A 17,815-nucleotide genomic window follows, 5' to 3' on the forward strand; every position below is an offset into this window, starting at 1 on the left:
TAATCACTCATTGAATGCTTACTTTTGTCAGGCACAGTACTATGAAATGTATGCACCTTATTTATCATATTTCTCTTAGAGGTACATGCTATCATTATTCCCATTTGCTTATGTGGATTTTGAGGCATGAAGTGATCAGATGCTGTGCCCTGGGTCATCAGCTAGTAAATGATAAAATCAGGATTTGTATCAAGACATTTGCTCTTTTTTTTTTTTTTTTAAAGAATCATGCGATTTATTTTTTTTTTTTAATAGAGGCATGTTTTATTTGTTTGTTTGTTTATACAAGCACTGGGTACAGTCAGAAGCTCGGGAGAGTGAGAGAATTCACCAGAGCTCTGCAGAGCAGGGAGCAGAGCAGGCAGAAGGACCGAAGTACACTGCTGAGGGGAGCAGCGGGCGGCAGGAGAGGTCTGCGCGCCATGCCGGACCCTCCTCCGGAGGCCGGGGAGCAGCTGGGGACCGAACCGGCGCTGCAGAAGCCATGGGCAGTTTCGCAACCCAGCGCTCAACCGCTGCGCCACCGGGGAGGCCTGACATTTGCTCTTAACCACTATAAACCATCCACTGGGCTAGCCATTAAAAGATTTAAAAGCAGGGCCTCCCGGCCACCAGAGGAGGGTCCCACATGGCACGCAGACCTCTCCTGCTGCCCGCTGCTCCCCTCAGCAGTGTACTTCGGTCCTTCTGCCTGTTCTGCTCCCTGCTCTGGCTCTGGTGAATTCTCTCACCCTCCCGCGCCTCTGGCTGTACCCAGTGCATGTATAAATAGATAAATAAATCTAAAAATAAATAAATAAATAAATCTTTAAAAAAAAAAAAAAAAGATTTAAAAGCAAATATGACCAGAGACCCCATTCTTAAGGAGTTCACACTCTATTAGGAGAAAAAATACAAATAATTATAGTACAGTGTGTAAATACTACAATAAAGATATGCAGAATACAGTGATTGTACCAGGGAGGGAATGATTAATTCTATTTAGAAGGGAGTAGATGGTTGATGAAATTTCAGTGGGAACTGTGAACTGGAATTTAAGGAATGAAAAAATGTTTTCAGGCAGGCAGAGTGGCAATAAAGGTTAAGGAAGCAGAAAAAGCTAAGGGAACTTTGGGTTGGGGTTGGAAAATCCCAGGAGGGTCTATAGGATATGCTAGTCAATTGGAAGAAGGGTATGGAATTCTGAACATTTTATATATGTTTATTAATTTTCAGATGGGGCATGTTTCAGTTAGCAACTTACTTAAAGACAAAATAGCCAACTCATTGAACAGAACTGACTATAAAATATAACCATATAACCATTGACTATAAAATATAACCAACCATGGTTATATAAAATATAACCATTAATAAAAATTAATAAAATTAAAAGACTTAGCTAATCATTTTCACTTTGGGGATATCACTTTCAGTCCATTGTTAGACGTGGACATTTGAAAAAATACAATTTCCATTTATTACACTGCATTAATATACCTTTTAGGTATTTTGACGTAAATATCTGGTGCAGGTAGTTTTTATCTAGTTACTAGAATCAAAATTCTGGTGTTCAGAGAGGAAAAAAAAACAAGGAAGGCAACATACCTTATAGAATGACGTCTAAAGGCTTCTGGCTGTGAGGTGCTTGAGCGAAAAATTTCTACTTGAGAAAGAGTGTCTGGTTAAGAATGAATCCTTATTTACATCCTGTAAAACTAGCAGTTTTATAGACCTTCTCCCCAACCCGGTAAAGAATATCCTGCTAGGGAGAGATGGGTAGAATAAAACAGACGATATGGCTTTTCCTCTTTCATAGTCTTTAGATTGTTCCTTTCATTTCCCACATAATTGACTAATACCGTTAATTAGATCACAGATGCAGAAGAGTGGGCAGCTTTGTTTCCAATATATGTCCATTAAGTAATCATATGATAATTATGTAATTAAGCACTTATGGTAATTATTGATAAGTAAAAATTCTATACACTAACAATGCTATGATTACAGTAAAAGGATTTGTTCCCTCACTGTATTTTTCTTTTTTTTTTGTGCCATCTTCAGAACATTGTAGTGCACTATAATTTACTCAGCCATTCTTTTATTTTGGTATTTAGGTTGTTTCCAATTTCATTTTATTATGGAAAATATCATGGTATATATGTTTGCAAACATAGTTTTTTCCTCATGTTATTTCTTTTGTACAATTTCCCAGGAGTGAGGGAAAACATTGCATAAGTTCTCCTGTGTATTACCATAGTTCATTAAATGGGCACACCATCTGCCCAGATACTTTCAAAAAGGTTTCCAAAAAGGCTGCAACATTTATAAAGTCAACAAAAGTATGATTGATCAATTTAATCACAGACTTCACCTGCATTGGGTATTATGATTCAACAACAACAAAATACTAAAACAATAGGAGTAAAATAGTACCTCAAATTTATTTTGACTTGTAATTCTTTGAGGGACTACAAGGATGGTCATTTCATGAGTTCTCTTACTGTATGTACAATAAAAGAAAATTTTATCTATGGTTTAAGGCAACACTATGTAGTTATAACTTAGTTAAGGCTTTAGCATTTATAATTTTCTTCAATTCTTTAATAATTAAAAAAATTTCATGAATTTAAATGATCAGTTACATTGTGCTAAAGTTTTTTTTTTTTTTCTGATCCTTCTCAGAATTCAAAGATATTTAAAGTTTAATCAGTGTACTTATTTTTTCGGTTCTGTCTTTTTCATTTGGATAAGTTTTTGCATTGAAACAGTGTATTAATTTTGTAAGGGTTATATGGGCTTAAATTTATTGATGTATAGTTTTTTAATGTTCAATGATTTTAGTAATACCATACTTAATATTTCATTACTATAAACAGTATTGCTATAAACTTTTTTTTGAAGATTTACTTATTTATTTATACAAGCACTGGGTACAATCAGAAGTGAGGGAGGGTGAGAGAATTCACCAGAGCCTGAGGGGAGAGCAGAGCAGGCACTGATGAAGTGATGAAGTACACTGCTGAGGGGAGCAGCCGGGCGGCAGGAGAGGTCTGCACACCGTGTGGGACCCTCGCCTGAGGGCGATCGAACCGGGCGCTGCAGAGGCTGCGGGTAGCTTCGCAACCCAGCGCTCAACCGCTGCGCCACCTGCGCCACCGGGGAGGCCCACTGCTATAAACTTTTACAAATTGCTAGTCTCCTGTCTTCAGTCTTCATTTGACTATTCCCCTTGGAATGTTACCTCAAAAGTGTGATCACTAGGAAAGAATACCCTTAATTTTATTGTTCTTGTTAACAATGAGGTTGTTTAAAAAAGATTAAGAAAACTTTAGTTTAAAATAGGCACTTCAATTGATATCATGTTGTTTACCATTGAAATAACATATCTACAATGAATATATTAGGGGAGAAATCACAAAAATCCTGAAAATTATTTTTTATCTTTCTCCTCAGAACAAGTTGTATTTTATATCTCAATCATTGGGTAGTTTGTATAGAATTTGAAGATCAATGATCATTAAGCCAAACCCTTTAACCTCTCTATATTTTAGTTTTCTAATGTACAAAGGTAGAGTTGTTATTAGACTAAAATGAGGTAACATATGTAGAACACTTAGTAAATTATCAGTAAATATTAGGCATTATTAAATTATAGCTGTTATAATTAACATATTGCAAACTAAAAGATCATATTCCATTCATTCATTTATTTGGCATTTATATGCCAGACATTGTGTTAGAATTTGATATGCCAAGTGCGCTAAACTAGTCTGTCTTTCTGAAGCTTATACAGACAATAAACATGTATACCACATGGCTGTTAGGAAGAATAAGATTTGGAAAAAGCAGACTGCATGGGTATTGCTATTTTGTATAGGGAAGTCAGGCAAGGTATATTCAATATGGTGACATTTGGACAAAGATTTGAAGGAAGTACAAAGAGTTCTAGATAGTTTCACTTGAAAATATGGTAAAAATTTTGAGATCAAAAACCATTTCAGATTTTGGTAGCGTGCAAAAACTATGTAACAGACCTGAAATCCATCCTGCTATTGGGCAGCCCCGATATCGAACGGTTGCCTGGCTGTGGGTCCTCACCTGCGCGCTTACAAGGGACGTATTAATACTCCACTACAGGCACACACAAAAGGTTAATAAAAGGTTTATTTACAAGGGAAAAGGAAATAAGGAAAATGTACAACTCAGGGAGAAAATAGGGAAATAAAGTCTTTAATGCATCCTACCCGATCCGCCAACCTGGAAACCCAGAGGCACTCTCCGAGCAGGCCGGATGCTGCGGGCTGGCAGAGAGCCAAAATGGGGGACCCCCCCCCTCCAAAGCCCACGTGTCTGGCTTTATACCAACCTGGCTGCTTAACCCCACCCTCAGGTCCCAGCCACCTTCCCTTTGGTGGGGATGGGATTTGGAGTTCCCAGTGGCTTTGGCTTTGGCCTGGGGTGGGGGTGGAGTCCACAAAGCCTGTATGGAATTAGCTTTAGGACATCCTTTTCCCCCTAACAATTACATTCTGCCTACCATACTGGAATAGGTGTAAACCATCAGTTTAATTAAAGCTAGTATTTCTCTTTATTATTTCATTTAAAAATAATACCTTTTGAACCGATAACACATTCACGATTCACACAGAAAAAATGTAAAGAAGGTATTCAAAGAATAGTTTTCCTCTTTCCCGTTTCTAGCCTTACAGTATCCTTTGCTCACAACAGCTACCACATTAGATTTTCCTTACCCTGCCAAAGAATTTTTAAAAACATGGATATGTAGCCAACAAATGTTCTACTTAAAGAACAACGTGAACATTCAGGGATATCTTTCCATGGGGCTTATAGCTTTAAAATAGTCAAATACTTTGATACTCCCCCGCCCGCCCTCTTAACACAGGTGTACCCGAGTCCCCACCGACTTCCGGTAGGGCGGCCTGGAAAACCGGAAACACTGTAGGGTCAAAGGTGAACCGGAAGCACTGGGGGAGACGAGGTGCTTGGCTGAGGTAATTCACTAGTAGCTTGTAGGTGGGCAGGTTAGAAGCGGTTTTTTCCAGCTGGAGTCCATTTAAGGGTTTGAACCTGCATTTCTGGCTGCCTGACCGACCCCTTCCTTCCTCTGGTTACCTAGGGGTGGACCTGCCCCAGCATATCCTGACTGTCGCGTTGGTGGGGTCTGGAATCTTCCACCCACGTGACAGGGAAGGCCCTCGCCCAGGGACCTCGCCTTCTTCCCTGGGGTGTCTCGAGGCTGTTCCTGAAACAGTGCGGAGGCTGCGGGTTAGTAATGCGGGTCTGTTCATCCTGGAGTAGTGCAAACGCCTTATTCATGTGCTTTAGGTTTTGTTTGCATGACAAATACAATGTAACAGTGTTGACCATTCTTGTGCAAATTCTCAAACAAGCCTGGTGCTCAAAGGTTGCATTTCGAAGTGTTGCCAGTGAATTGTGACTTTCTTTGGTGGAGTTACTGTGCAGGGTGTTTTGGAAGGGTGTTGGAAACGTTCTTCTAGCAGTGTTATAGAGCAGCCCCGATATTGAAAGGGTTCCTGGCTGTGGGTCCTCACCCGCGCGCTTAAAAGGGACTTATGAATACTCCACTACAGACACACACAAAAGGTTTATAAAAGGTTTATTTACAAGGGAAAAGGAAATAAGGAAAATGTACAGCTCAGGGAGAAAATAGGGAAATAAAGTCTTTAATGTGTCCTACCTGATCCGACGACCTGGAAACCCAAAGTCACTCTCAGAGCTGGCCCGACGCTGCGAGCTGGCCGAGAGCCAAAATGGGGATCCCCCAAAGCCCACGTGTCTGCCTTTTATCTCAACCTGGCTGCTTAACCCCACCCTCAGGTCCCAGCCACCTTCCCTTTGGTGGGGATGGGATTTGGAGTTCCCAGTGGCTTTGGCTTTGGCCTGGGGTGGGGGTGGAGTCCACAAAGTCTGTATGGAATTAGCTTTAGGACATCCTTTTCCGCCTAACAGCAGGATGAACAATTGTGGAAGTTTTATAGGGCAGCCCCGATACGAAACGGGTTGCCTGCCTGTGGGTCCTCACCCTCGCGCTTAAAAAGGACTTATTAATACTTTACTGCAGGCACACACTGAAGGTTAATAAAAGGTTTATTTACAAGGGAAGGGCAAATGAGGAAATGTGCTCCTCAGGGAGAAAAGTGTCTTTTTTTTTTTTTTTTTTTTTTTTTTTTATAGAGGCATGCTTTTATTTATTTATTTATTTGTTTGTTTGTTTTGTTTATACATGCACTGGGTACAGTCAGAAGCACGGGAGGGTGGGAGAATTCACCAGAGCCAGAGCGGGGAGCAGAGCAGGTAGAAGGACCGAAGTACACTGCTGAGGGGAGCAGCGGGCGGCAGGAGAGGTCTGCGCGCCATGTGGGTCCCTCCTCTGGTGGCCGGGGAGCAGCCGGGGATCGAACCGGTGCTGCAGAGGCCGCGGGCAGCTTCGCAACCCAGAGCTCAACCGCTGCGCCACCGGGGAGGCCCGAGAAAAGTGTCTTGATGGCCTTGGTCTGGAGTGGGGTCCACAAAGCCTGTATGAAATTAGCTCAGGACATCCTTTCCCCCTAACAAAAGTATGGAGCTTCCCCAAAGAAAATTTCTCCAGTTTAATTCTGCTGGTAATTTTATTCCTTTTGAAGTGTTTGGCACAAGCAAACTGAAATGGAATTTCCTTCAGAATGAAATGCCAATCCCGATAGTGCTGGGTTGTACATTTAAATTATTTGTTTTCTTACTCTTCCACTTTGCTTTTGGAAATAATGATAACTTTAAAGGCATTTATGGGGAACCTTTTAAATCCGTGCCCCAATTAGAAAGAAAACGTGAAGATTCACTAAGAATTTTCCACTTGAAGGATTAATGAAATCCTTTAATACCTGATTACTTGCCATTTCGCCTTAGTTGTATGTAATAAATGCCTGTAGTCGTCTTTGTTTGCAAATATATGCGGGTGGAATTTATTCTGCAGTTCATCACAGCTTTCTTTTCTAATTATTTCTGTAATGAGTTTGAGTGTTTTTCACTTTCCCTCGTTTCTGGCTTGACTGGAAGAAGAGTATGCTAATGTAGCTTGAGAGTGTGTTAATTGTCAGAAAAGAACCCGATGTCAGTTTTAATATCTTAATGTCCACTGGGTGGCAGCATAGTGTTTTTAGTTTTTACTTTTGACTGGCTCTCATAGCTACTGTTGCTATTTCGATTGTAATAGACACCTTATGTTGAATACTTACTACTTGCCAGGTGCTGGACTAAAGACTTTATGTGTATTATCTCATTTAATCCTAAGAAACAAATCCCAAATCCTGTAAAATTAGTATTCCCATTATTCTCCTTATATCATATGAGGAAAGTGTGGGACAGACATTAAATAACAATGCAAGGTGGCCTCCCCTGGTGGCTCAGGTGGTTGAGCACCTCGCTGTGAATCTGTCCGCAGCCCCTGCAGCGCGGGTTCGATCCTGGCCAGCCGGTGAGGGTCCACATGGCGCGCAGACCTATCCTGTCGCGCTTGCTGCTCCCGTCAGCAGTGTATTTCGTCAGTTTGCCTGTTCTGTTCCCCACTCTGTCTCTGGTGAATCCTCTCACCATCCCACGCATCTGGCCTGTACCCTGGTTCTTACATAAATAAATAAATAAATAAATAAATTTAAAAAAAAAAAAACAAACACACACACACACAAAACAATGCAAGGCCTATAACAACACAGCAAGTGACAGAGCCAGAGACTCTTTGTTTTTTGTTATTACTTTTAGCTTCTTAAATTTTTTTTTTTTTTGATTGGGAATAATTTTTTTTAATCTTTTTTTTTTTTTTAGACTTATTTATTTATTTATACAAGCACTGGGTACAGCCAGAAGTGCGGGAGGGTGAGAGAACTCACCAGAGCCAGAGCAGGGAGCAGAGCAGGCAGAAGGACCGAAGTACCCTGCTGAGGGGAGCAGCGGGTGGCAGGAGAGGTCTGGCGCCATGTGGGACCCTCCTCCAGTGGCCGGGGAGTAGCCGGGGATCGAACCGGCGCCGCAGAGGCAGCGGGCAGCTTCGCAACCCAGCGCTCAACCTCTGAGCCACCGGGGAGGCCCGCTTCTTAAATTTTTTATTTTAAAGTGAGGTAATATTGGGATACCCCCATCAGGTATCACCACCATAGTGCACCCACCACCAAATCACCCGCAGTCCACCACCATAAAAGAGCCAGAATTTACACACTTACACCAGAATTTACTTCATGCTAATCAAATTAAAGTTATTATAAATTTGACCAAATAGTGAAGAATAATGAAGTGGTTAAACTCACCCTAACAGTTAAGATGGGAATTCTGGTTGAGGATATTCTGAAAGAGATGAGAATCAAAGACTGGTTTTATATAATGTGCCTTGAGATAGCTGGTGGTGCATGGTTTCCAATTTCTTAAATTGTATTCTAGGGAACACTAGTCCTTTGAAATACTTCAATCAAGAAAGATTTCTGTGGCCAGAAAAGCTTTTTGGAGAGTCATTAAAGGCTCTAAAAAGTACTGTAGTAAAGGAAACTGGTTCAGCCAATCGTTTTGGTACACATAACTTTCTTAATCCTTTTTGATTACAACCCACATTAAGAAATACATCTTACATGCAATCCAGTATCAGCATGTTTATACACCTGAAATAAAATATACACAAAGCAGTATTTACCTGTACTATAAACATTGTATTCCTAAATTTGCTGTCTAAATTTGCTGTCAAGTCTAGTCTTTCATTAAAAAAAAAATTTGGTGAAGACCCATTACATTAATTTCTTGACCCACAAAAGGATAACACTCTACAGTTTTACTGTACTAGATCATGAGGTCCCATTTTTGGGGAAGTACTTATTAATGGAACACCATGTAGGGAACTTTTGTGTAGGGGCTGTAATGAAGAAAGTGATTGATATAATTGTTGAAGATATTTTATCAGTTTTGATATACTAGTGGAGTACAGTTTTTTTTTAATTGGGAAATTATTCACTATAATAAGTTCAGGATTCTAGCAAAGTAAGAACATGAACAATTTTATAGATCAGAAATTCCTAAGATATACTCTTTGGAGCACATGTTCCCCAGAATATTAATTTGGATTATGAATTATGAAAAAAAAAAGTGTTCCATGGTCAAGATATAAATGTGTGAAATTTGGGTTAATGTTAAACAAATTCTAACTATGCTAATGGTTGTATAATCTCTGAAATGGGGATTTATTTTTTCCAGATTTATCTGACCATGGAGCCAGTTTTTAGAGATGTACCTTGTGTACTTTGTGCCCATCAAAATCACCTTTGGGAAATGATCATATGGATAATTAACGCAAAAATGTTTTTGTTGTAATGTACATATTTTAGGTTAAAATTTCTATTGTAAATTAGTCACATTTTTAAGTATTTTATTTGTTCAGTTTGCTAACGTTAACATGACACAAATACATCAGGAAGCCATTCTGCTTTCTTATGACTCATAAAAACTTTCTGTTAATAAGAAAAAATCTTTATAATATTCTCTGGCACTGGTAACTTTCATTAAACTAAAAGTCTTATTTTCAGATTAAGTTCAGTGAGCAATAAATATCCAGTTGAATTAGAATCAGCCTCCATTAAGGCATTTTGGCAATTTATCCTCACTTCATATTTGGAAAAAATTGGAGTTTAAAGTTTATAAGCATTTGTAGAAATATTTAAAGGTTTTCCCTATGTTTATAAGTTTGCCAAAACTAGTTTTTATGTACTTGATCAAAGATTTCTGTTGCATTGCTTTATATTAGTTGAATTTATAATACCATGTTACGGTTCCATAATGGTCCTTCGGGAGAGAATTTCCAGTTTGCTCATTTCCTCACCATCAGACCATTCACTTTAAAATTTAAGTGTTTTATTGCTACAAGTAGTGCTAGACACCAGTTCTCCTACTTACTGTTGTATTAAAATTATTTTGGTAATGAGACAGGACACTTGCAAATTAACTATCAAATAGAAATAAAAACTTAGTTTGACATCCGTATTTATAGGTGAAGCTCAGGCACTGTAGTACTTTGAACTTTGGCTACTTAGAACACCCTTTCTATCATGTTTTTTATATCTGGTTAACATCAGATATATATGTCTAGAGTTGTAATTATTTGAATAAGTGCATTATCTACCTTTCTAGATTTTGAAGGTAACAACCAATAGTGAAATTTGTATCACCAACTGTTTCTTGAAGAAAAATTTACTGAACTATATAATTTTTTTTCTTTATTGTCCCCATACAGGAAGTCTTAATTTTAAAAATCTGTATTTGGACACTTCCTTGACTTCCTTACATAGTTGTCCGTCCTTTTTTTTTTTTTTTTTTTTTAAAGATTTATGCATACAAGAACTGGGGTACAAGCCAGAGATATGGTGGGGGGCAGTGAGAGGATTCACCAGAGACAGAGTGGGGAGCAGAACATGCAGACTGACTGAAATTCACTGCTGAGGGGAGCAGCGGGTGAGACAGGAGAAGTCTGCTGCACCAAGTGGGTAGCTCCCTGGCCAGCCAGGGTATCGAACTCATGCTGCAGAGGCTGTGGATGGCTTCATAGTATTGTGCTTAACCCCTTGCACCACCAGGGAGGCCTTAGTTGTTGTTCTTTAGATCTATTGCAGGGTGACATCTTTCTTAAAGTGTGTCACAGATATAGGAAACACTGCACATGCTACCTTAGTTGACTCATGGTTTCCAAGTATTCTTCTCCCTCCTTTTCCAAAGAATATGAATGATCTCTTCAATTTAGTACAACATACAACACAACAAATATTGAGTAACTGATTTTTGTAAATTATTGTGTAGGTAGTGTGATTTTATGAAAGTGTGTGAGACTTGACTACTGGTGAAGAAATTTTTAAATGTAATGGCTGACACAATTACTAGTTACAAGATAGAATGAATGCAAACATAATCAATCCCAGTATGGCATTGTGCTATGAGGAACTTAAAAGACCCTTTAGTCCTTCACATTTAGTTGGGAGACACGCTAGGAAAATATATTTATAATTTTATCATAAAGGGTTTGGGTTGAGTAAGGAAGTTTCCAGTGACTGGAGTAGCAATTCTGTCATTTTATATAAAACATGAATACAGTTTTTTGCACAAGGGTTTACCTTTTGTGACAAATATCATTCATATTTTACATTTAAATATTAATAATTATGATGGCAATATCCTTGTAAGACTCATGTAGCATTCAGGATATTGCCTTCATGTAGCATTCCTAAAAATAAAAGGCAGTATGATGAAACCAACTTATGGGCAATTTAAGGGAAAAAAGAAACTTAGAAGTTATAGCTCTTTAAGAAATACTTTTTTGGGAAACATGTTTTAGCTACTGAAGAATCATATTTTTTTTCTTATATTTGTAAAGATGATTTTGTTTACATTCTTTGTATGTTTAGCTAATGTCAAAGTCTACCAGTTGTTATTATGTGAAATGATAGTGTGAAATTGATGCTGTTATAGTATAACAATAAGGACGTGACTCATGTATTTTATGTACACATGCATTCAACTGTAGTGACAAATGGCTTCATGCTGTGTGATTAAATGCATATTAGCGTTTGCCCCAGGCATTTGATTATTACCATCTTTACTTCATTACATTACCACACTGTATGGCCATATAATTTATAAGATAATACACACATCACTTTGTTGCTGATAGGAATTATTCTGTTTTATGGATGGTGTCCTTTAATTTTGCCTTTCATGGATTATAAAATTGGTTAATATCTGCTGAAGTGAATCACTGGAGAAGCAAATAAAGATGTTGGCCTCAGGTCACAGTGTCATTTGTGATACTGGCAAAATCTTATAGGCTCATTTATCCCTGTACATGATTGATAACAGCATGGGTTAAATGGAGAAAGCTTTGCTTCTATTAAAGGATCATCATGAATGAAGACCTCCCACTTAAAAGTCAGGCATGATGAGAAGACAAGAGACTATCTACAGGTCAAATTAAATAACTTAAATAATTTAAGAAGAATGACAGTGTAATTTGTCCATTTGTGTTATTACTCCGACCCCTATCAGGATTATAGGCTAACTTATTTTCCACTGTAGAGTATTTAAGATGTAATTTTTAATAAATACTTTAAAAGATATAAGAGCTTTATAGCTCTTAAATTGTGGTGTAGATTTTTATTATGTACTTTTACAAAAAGCTTTAGAAGTCTCTGCAGTACTTATGAAATATAGAATTAGTAGTAGACTGAATGTTTTAATAATGCTTAGGGCATTTTATAATATTGACTATTTTTAAGATATATTTTATAATGAATAGCTACAATAAGTAATATAAATTATAAACACAAGATAATGTTTACTATGTCATACATATGCTATTACAAGTATGTATAAGTATTAAAATAATAAATTTATTACATTTTATGAATAAATGATAGTTTGCTAGTAACACTTTGAAGCCAGGTGTTAGAAATAAAAATACAGTCAGTATTTTTAAATGACTACTTGATTTCTTTAGGCATTTACTTCCATACCTTTAAATAATGTTTCATTATTGCTGTCTTCATTTTCCAGCTTTAGGCATTATCCATTTCTATAGTGGACGATGAGGATTTCTAATAGACTAGCTAATTAGTAAGGGAGAAGTACTCTTCATACCTTCAAAGAAATTCCATGATTTTACAGTTACTTTATTCAGAGTTATCTGTATTTGGGAAGATGTGGGACCTGTAACATTGCGTTTATAACATTATATAAGTTTAAGTTGTTCGTTTTTGAGAATCAACACAAGTATATACTGCATTAAGTTTACTATTAGAAGCCAAAATCTATTATTATTACCTTAATTTTTAAAAGAACTGTTTCTGTTAATCTTCCTTTTATGATACATCTTCCTTTTTTCATAGATGCAGTATATACTCTTATTTATTTTTTAAAAAAGATATTATTTTTGCATGGAAGAATTGGGGTACAGGCCAGAGGTGTGGAGAGTGAGAAGAGACAGAGTGGGGAGCAGAGCAGGCAGATCTACTGAAACACACTGTTGAGAGGAGCAGCAGGCAAGACAGGAGGGGTCTGATACGCCATGTGGGTCAGCTCCCTGGCCGGGCATTGAACTCATGCTGCATTGGCTGCGGATAGCTTAATAGTGAAGAGACTTAACCCCTTGTACCACCACGGAGGCCCTATACTCTTTTAGTAAAAATATTAATGATGTTTCTTTTGGAAAAGCTTTCTGCTTAATACTTGCTTCCTGTATAGTACTTTAAAATTTTTTTCAGTTTTAGCCTATTTTTGAGATTGGATACTTTCCCTCGAAATTCTGTTGGTCTTTAACTCTTTGTTTTTTTACTTAAGAATGGGGCACCAAGGGCCTCCCCTGTGGCGCAGCGGTTGAGTGCTGGGTTGCGAAGCTGCCCGCGGCCTCTGCGGCGCCGGTTCCATCCCCGGCTGCTCCCCGGCCACCAGAGGAGGGTCCCACATGGTGCGCAGACCTCTCCTGCCGCCCGCTGCTCCCCTCAGCAGTGTACTTCGGTCCTTCTGCCTGCTCTGCTCCCCGCTCTGGCTCTGGTGAATTCTCACACCCTCCCGCGCTTCTGACTGTACCCAGTGCTTGTACAAATAAATAAATAAATAAATAAATAAATAAATAATAAATCTTTAAAAAAAAAAAAAAAAAAAGAATGGGGCACCAAAAGGTAAACTAAAAGTTTTGGGTGTTTGGGTAAAGCTTATTAGATATGGTCTTAGGGTAATCTGACTAGAATGTTTTATGTGGCAACTCTGTGTGTCATATTATTTATTTCCCTTTGTCCCAGTCAAATTCCCTGAAAAACACACTCCTGATCTCCTGCTTTGAGTGCTGTCTGGCAGCAACCATGGGATCCCTGCAGAGGAAAAAGCCTGGTGGGATGGGGTGTCTCAGCATTTGGTATATAAACTTTTCAATATGGTAGCCATGCCCTTCTTAACTGTGACTGTTTTATCATTTTCAGGACAACAACTACTTCTCCGTCTACATTAGGGAGGGACAGTTGTCTGGCTAACCAGAAAGGGAAGGGATTGGGTGGGTCTAACCTCTTCTTAAGTGGACTTTTCAGCAGTAGTCTTGCTTTTGACTTTACCTTTTCCTTCACCTTTAGAGGTCTTGTTTTCATCAAACCCTTTGCTTGCAGGGGTAGGGAAAAGGGACCTGGGAAGCAGGTGGAGGAGGGAGGATCGTGCAGTAAATCATATTGCTGGGGCCTCCCTGGTGGCACAGTGGGTTAAGCACCGCACTGTGAAGCTGTCCGCAGCCTCTGCAGCAGGAGTTCGAGCCCCACCTGGCCAGGGAGCTACCCACGTGGTGTAGCAGACCTCTCCTGACTCACTAGCTTCTCCCCACAGCACTGTACCTCAGTCAATCTGCCTGTTCTGCTCCCCACTCTGTCTCTGGTGAATCCTTTTACCCCCCTGCATCTCTGGCCTATACCCCAGCTTTTGTATGCATAAATAAATTAATCTTTTTTAAAAATCATATTGCTTCACATTTTTCCCTATTTTTGGCTCTGCATTATGAGTACTCTTCTATCTGCCTGCCAAAACACCATTTATTTATTGAGATAACATTGATTTATTTGCAATGTTGTATGTGATTTGAGGTATGGCGTCTCCCCCTTAAGGTATTGTTACTAAGTCACACCCACACTCCACACCCATAGTACCCCACATAATTCATGTGCCCCTCCCGCTTTGTTCTCTCCATTCTACTTCCTCCCTGGTAGCCTCAGTTCTGCAGTCAGATTTCTAGGACTTATTGTTGGTTTGGGGTTATTTGATCCTTTCAGAACACATTTTTTTGTTGTTTTTGTCTCAGCTCTCGTTCCCTTTGTCCACGGTCTATGCCTTAAATCGCACACTGTCACGCTGTCATTTTAGTGGGGATGAACTAAACACCTGTGTTCAATCCACTGTCTTTAACTGAGACTCTGAGTTTTGTTTTTGTTGTTGCTGATAGTTGTTTTAACAAACCAGTCAACAAATATTTTCTGGTATTATAAACTGCACAAATACAGGTTTGAGAGGCAGCATAATGTAGTGGTGAACAGTGCAAACCTGAGCCAGTTAACTAGGTTCATAACCTCATTTTACCCCATATTGTATAGTTTGGGCAAGTTACTGTTCTTTATGCTTTAGTTTTTTTCATTTATGAAATAGAAATACAAATAGTAAATATCTCATAAAATTGTTTAAATTAACTAATCATTTTGAATTTTACACATTTATGTCTAACAAGAAATAAATACCAGGTCTATAAAAAATGAACTTAAATTTTTTGATAAATATCATTATGACGTTAACTTCCCAGATAAAATGAAAGGAGCATTCTGGTGGAAATAATTGAATTAACAAATTAATTTTTTTTTAGTTAATGAAAATCACAGGTGAGTATATAGTAAACCTCTTAAAGAAATCACTACCTTAACTATTTTTTTATTTAAACTTTTTTCTTTTTTTTTTAAAGATTTATTTATTTATGAATATAAGAGCTGGTATACAGGCCAGAGATGTGGGGGGTGAGCGGATCCACCAGAGACAGAGTGGGGAACAGAACAGGCTGAAATACACTGCTGAGGGGAGCAGCAGGCGAGGCAGGAGAGGTCTGCTGTGCCATGTGGGTTTCTCCCCGGCTGGCTGGGGATCAAACTCGTGCTGCAGAGGCTGTGGATTGCTTCATTGTGCAGTGCTTTACCCGTTGCACCACCAGGGAGGCCCGGAAAAGGCTATTATAATTCATGCCTGAAGTAATGAGGGCTAACTGGGTTCATAGCAGTAGGGGTAGTTATGCAGAATGAGAGCCAATTAGAAGGGAGAACACACAGGTCCCTTTAGAGATCAAATTTAGGGAATGAAGGAAAATGAGTGTAAGAATGGGAAACAGGAAGGAGGAGAGAGGAATGGAAATAAAGATAGAAATCAAAGATGATTTAAGTAAATATCACTTCTGATAAATGAAATTTAAAAGATGTGAGGGAAAAGAAAATAAGTTTTGACTTGTTAAATCTGAGGTGAAAAAAAGGTGATGACTCAAGATGCATTAGGAGTTGTTCACATGGTAGTCATAAATTAGAACTTAGACTGGATTTACATTTAGAAATTGTTGGAAGAGACCCCACGTAGTGAGCAGAAGGGCCTTGACCCGATTCCCTAAGGCATGTGAAAACACATGTGTCTCGGAGGAAAACCTCTGAGTGGCAGGACTTGGTGTTGAGAGCCTGGAAGTGACCTGCGTGGAGTCAGGCCTCTACATCTCCACAGTCTGAGAATAACAAAATGGAGAGACCCCGCGTAGTGAGCAGAAGGGCCTTGACCCGAGTCCCTAAGGCATGTGAAAACACATGCGTCCTGGAGGAAAACCTCTGAGTGACAGGACCTGGTGTTGAGTGCCCGGAAAGTGACCTGCATACATCTCCACAGTTTGAGAATAACAAAAATAATGAGGGAACTTCCCAGGCTCTGGCTAGGGGACGATAAGATTATGTGCGTGAGAACTAACCACCTGGTACCATACTGTCTGAAGTAAATAGATAATAGTAAGAAAATAGACTAATCATTCACATGTGTTATCATTATGTGGTATGCTTTGATGTTACACCTCTGCAATTAAAATAGTATATAATGAGCACTAAGACAATAAAGATTTACTGCATGCTGGACATGACAGTCCCCCATGTCTGATTTCCCTCACCGTCGTGTCCCAAGTCTTGGACTCACTAGAAGTCCACAAGAAATAAAGTAAGAAAGTATATAGGTCCAGAAAGATCAGTTTGTCAATAGTCACATGACTACCTGTTAACAGATTTGTTAACACCAACTGATTCCAAACTTGTTATATAAATAACTGTGTATATATAGCAGAGGTCACTAAATACCTCGAAGGGTTAAGGAAGTGAGGTAAATTCATTAAATATACAGCAAATATAGTTATTTGATTTCTGATATTATGCTATGTCAAGCCCTGTCCAAGGTGCTGAAGTCATAGCATGGCCAAGATAGATGAGATCCTGCTCTCATAAAGCTTATTTTTAAAGGAAGAGCCATAATAACTAAAGTTAATAATTAACTAGTTTTGTTGGTAAATAAAATCATAGGAAAATAAAACTTTATTCACCTTTATTTATTCAAATAAAATTTTGAATAATGGGTGTGATGCATACTTAAGAGCTAATATCTGAGCCGAGGCTTGAAAAACATGAAGAAAATTCTGTGTAAATGTAGAGATAGAACATTCCAAATGGAAGGAACACAAAACCTGTAGGCCTTAGAGCTGGAATAAATTTGGTATGATTTTTAACTGACAGTAGATTTATTTACTGTTTAGTATGTGCCAGATAAAGATTTAGGGAATACAACAGTGAAAAACCAGTAGCACTGATTCATAAAGATGAGTGGCAACTCACTAGATTTGCACTATCTGGTAGATATTTCTAGTGGTAATTTGATGCATTGTATGTAAATGATAAGTAATGTTAAATGTGTAATTTTTATTTTGTTTATGTTATTTTCCCCCATAGTCTTTGCCAAAATATGTGTGTGTGTGTGTATTTTAATTTATTTTTGCATAGGAGAACTGGGGTGTAGGCTAGAGGTGTGGGAGAGTGAGAGATTCACAAGAGACAGAGTGGAGAGCAGAATAGGTGGATTGACTGAAATACACTGCTGAGGGGAGCAATAGGTGAGACAGGAGAGGTCTGCTGTGCCATGTGGGTTAGCTCCCTGACCAGGGATTGAACTCAGGACATAGAGGTGAATAGTGCTGAGACTTAACCCCTAGGTC

At 38.7% G+C, this 17,815-nt stretch overlaps 1 protein-coding gene across 7 annotated transcripts in view; it reads left to right on the forward strand.

Moving 5' to 3' along the window:
* Nucleotides 1–17,815, forward strand: part of CCDC73 (coiled-coil domain containing 73) — a 221,504-nt gene that overhangs the window by 137,462 nt on the left and 66,227 nt on the right. Inside the window, exon 1 of one of the 7 annotated variants that reach the window (XM_054699289.1) lies at nucleotides 4,960–4,994. The exons of 5 other annotated variants lie outside the window; for them this stretch is intronic. The gene's annotated coding sequence lies outside the window, so the exon portion shown is untranslated. One more of the 7 variants, XM_054699288.1, reaches the window with a different exon arrangement.

This window comes from Talpa occidentalis, unplaced genomic scaffold, assembly GCF_014898055.3.
Source record: "Talpa occidentalis isolate TD23 unplaced genomic scaffold, MPIMG_talOcc4v2.1 talOcc4.3, whole genome shotgun sequence".
NCBI classification, from domain to species: Eukaryota; Metazoa; Chordata; class Mammalia; order Eulipotyphla; family Talpidae; genus Talpa; species Talpa occidentalis.